The sequence below is a fragment of the Solanum lycopersicum genome, chromosome 9 (assembly GCF_036512215.1).
Source record: "Solanum lycopersicum chromosome 9, SLM_r2.1".
NCBI lineage: Eukaryota > Viridiplantae > Streptophyta > Magnoliopsida > Solanales > Solanaceae > Solanum > Solanum lycopersicum.
Genome location: NC_090808.1, coordinates 54,580,898 through 54,585,114, shown reverse-complemented (window position 1 = coordinate 54,585,114; position 4,217 = coordinate 54,580,898).

The window sequence follows — 4,217 nt, the reverse complement described above, 5'->3', positions numbered from 1 at the left end:
ACACTTCAATAAACTTTCAGTCATTAAAGTACTCATAATATCCACGTAAAAACAAAAAATATGCACACGCATAGTTATTAATTCTCACATTGATTTTCTGAATAACACAAAATCACCTCCTCGTTTGTGAAGGAATAACGTTGTTGATGAAGAAATTTGAGAATTGTAAGGGCTTTTTAAAGGTATCTTCAATAATTTCAGACGCGAAAACTTTCTTGAATATTCTATTAACATTTGTTATTTAATCTAACTAACAAATACTTATAACATAAACTTTACATAAATATAAAAATCAAAGTTTAAAACATATATTCAAAAAACAACAACTAATAATATAAGCATAAACTAATGATTGTAAAAAATTTACTAGAATATGCAATAATAGAATGAAACAGAATGAAAAAAGTTGAGCCCACGGAATGCAAAGTATAGTCCTCTATTTATAGACAACAAAAAGTAGTGTAGAAATGTGGTTACTGTTTCTTATCAGAAAAGTCACAACCTTTTTGAAAAGTTACAAGCCTCCAGAAAGGTCACAACATTTCATAAAAGTTGCAAGTCTTCATAAGTCACAACTCTTCATGGAAAAAATTTACAAATTTTCATAAAAGTCATAACTTTTCATTAAAAAGGAAGGCTGGTTTTTGAAATAAAATAAATTTAAAGAGAATGTTCGTTTGTAGTGGCACAACGTAGGCGACCAAGGGTTCTCTTTTATATATATAGTAGGTAAATATTTGATTCTACGTTTTTATGAATTTTGTTATTAATTCTACAATTTAAATGTAGTTGTTCATCACCAAAGTCTTTAGAAAAGATATGTAATTGCTTCATTGTCTATCTATGTATATTTTCAAAAATTTGTAAAAAAAATGTATTCATCAATTGCGAGAATTTTTCTCCTATTCAAGGCCTCTACATGTAGAATTTAAATATTATACATCTTATATAATTATTTTTGTACTTGATAAGTTAATTAAAATAGAAAAATGCATCCCTTGAAGTTCAATTAAATAACGTATGTCGTTCAATTAATTTATATTAAATGATGTCTTTTCATGCCCCTTATTCAAAATCATATGCACTCGATGACGTTACTTTGATAGCCAAAAGGAATATTTTGTTGTTTATGTTTCGATCAATATAGTTAAAACTTACTTATGTGGAGGAATTTCAATCTACAATTTATAAGAAAATAATTGTTTCTTTTACATTAGATTAATATAGATTTATTCTACTTTGAGGGGTAATTCATTGACTCCAACCCAACATTTAAACCCCAAACGTTTGATTAATGTGGAGCACAATACTTACTGTCCTACTACATTCCTTTATTTTTTGGATCTCATTTATCGATTAAAAGACTCGATAAGATAGAAAATTGAATAAATAAAACACCAAGGTAGTGTGGAACAACCATATCTTTTGCACACTCAAAGTCCCTTCTTAGACATCCCATGGATCTTTTAGCCACTAAAAGTCTATAAAAATCAAGCACATTTATTTTTGTACTTCAAGAATTTTCATATAAATGACACGAATAGTCTAATAATTATATAAAACTCTTGATTAAAATATTTTTACTTCCAAACAATGATCAAAAGAATAAAAATAAACAAAAAAATATTTAAAACATGTACTCAAAAAAAAAAGTAATAATTTAAGCATAAATTTAGTATTGTAAAAAGCATAAGAGGATCTGTAATAATAAATGAAACATAAAGGAAAAATCGAGCCCACTTATTGGAAATTGTCCCCTTAAGGAATTTTTTTCATTCTAGTACCCGAAGTTTAAAGGAATATATCTTGTCAGGACAGAACGATTCTATTCACCAGTGTGTTGATTGAAAAACAATGGTGTCAGTTAGCCACTCAATAGGAGCAAAGGACATGTATTTTCGTTATTTTAAAATTAGAGGAAATCCCTCTATTTATAGACTACAAAGGGTAGCTTGAGTGAATGTTTGTTGTGTCTTATCGGAAAGGTCAAAACACTTTGGACAAGTCACAATCTTTCATAAAAGCAATAATTTTTTACTAAAGTTGCCACCCTTCATATAAGTCGCAACTTGTCGTAAAATTTGCAACTCTTCATAAAAGTCACAACTCTTCATAAAATTTGCAACACTTCGTATATGTCAGAAATTTTCATAAAAAGTCACAATTTTTCATAAAAGTCACAACTTTTCATGTATGGAAAGACTAATTTTGAGAATAATTAAGGAAAAAGTGAATCCTGGTTTGTAGTGGCGCCAAATAAGCAGGCCTAAGGTTCTCTTTCATATAAATATATGATATGATGATAATACATATATATAAATACATATATACATACATACATACATACATACAACATACACACATACACACACACACACATACATACATACATACATACATATTGTTTAATGTTCCGCACTGTTCTTGTTGTGTCAAGGGACGTGGTTCATTGACTGGTAGTGGACGCACATATTCCAACAAATGGTATCAGAGCAGGTGCTCTTTATCTGGTTAACGCCAAGAGAAAAGTTCCTGCGAGAAATGGCGTCACTACTAAATAATCAAAGAAATCAGTCCCCCACAAGACCTCCACTGTTTGATAGTAAACTCTATGAACATTGGAAGATTCAGATGAGAGATTATCTCATGGGTGAGGACAGTGAAGTATGGGATGTCATATGTTAAGGTCCTTATGTGTCAACTATGGAGGTTAAAGATGGAGAGGTCACAAGAGTCATTTTCAAAACTAGAAAACAATTTAATGACTCTGACAAACTATTAGTCCAGAAAAATCATAAACCAGGGAAGCTATTGATGTGTGGCCTTAGTATAAATGAATACGATCTGATTTCATCATGTGAATCAGCCAAGGAAATTTGGGATCTGTTAAAAACAAAATATGAGGGCACTGAGAAAATAAGGAAATCTAAGGTAGATTTTTTTTCTACTCAGTTTGAAGATTTCAGCATGAATGATGGTGAACTCATTCATGAAGTGCGCACCAGATTCTCCAAAATCATAGATGAGCTCATGTTCCTTGAAGAACCTGTTCCTAGTGTCAAGAATACAAAAGGTAAAGACAAAGAAGGGGACCAGGTCTGTCCCAAGATAAGCAGAAGAGAAGTCTTCTTCGGGGCAGTAAAAAGAAAAATGGCTGCATGGGAAAAATCCTCAAGTGATTCAGATGATTCTGAAAACACAGATAATGGTTTTATGGCAAAGTCAGACGAAGAAGATTCTGATGAAAAGGTAAGTCTATCTTATTTGATAAGTGAGATGAAAGATGAGAAAGATCTCGTAAACAACAACCTAGACATCTTTCAAGATTGAAAAACTGATTTAGTTGCCCAAGTATCTGATATTGAAAGTCAAATGGTTGTTCTAGAAACAGAAAATCTAGAACTAAAGGAAAAGATAAAAGGGGCGACTACTACAATTTTTAAAATAAAAAGAGTGAGGCTATCAAATTGCAGCTAGACCTTGAAAATAAGCTGCATACTGCTAAAATGAAGATTAAGGTGGCTTTCGAGAGAAATCATGCATTGGAGAGGGACCTGGTCCGTGTAAAAGAGGAACTTGAAAATTCCCTCAAATGGACTAATTCCTCTAAGATCCTTACAAATATACTCAGTCAAAGAAACAACATAAAAGGAGATCTGAGTTGCAAAAGAGAATGTCCTGCATTTAAAGATTGTGGAGAAAGTTCATCAAACTATTCCAAATAACGGAATAGACTGAAGAAAGGACCTGGTCCTATGTATGTCCAACAGAAGAACTTGCAGAAGAAGGGACCTGTTCTTGCTTCTATTCCTAAGTTGAAAAATATAAATTTGCCTCACTGGACAAAGAATTCTCTTATCACTCCTTTATCTTCTTACTGGAAACTTCAACTGAAGTGGGTTCCCAAGGCTAACACGTGACATGACATTCTTGTGAGAGGAAGTGGCAACAACCAGTGTCGATTCATGAATGGTGGATGCTCAAAGCACTGAACTTCCTCTCTCTCAAGACACTTCAAGGTGGAGATGTCTCTTTTGGCAAATGGCAATAAACACTACATTATTGGTGTAGATTTGTGATGAATGAAATTAAGGTAAGCTCTTATCAGATAACTGTTTTGTCTCAAACTTGCTCTCTCGGTCGATGATTTTGATAGAAAAGAGATGCAAGAATATATATATTGCTGATCTTTTTACTGCTCATTTTGATAGTCTCAC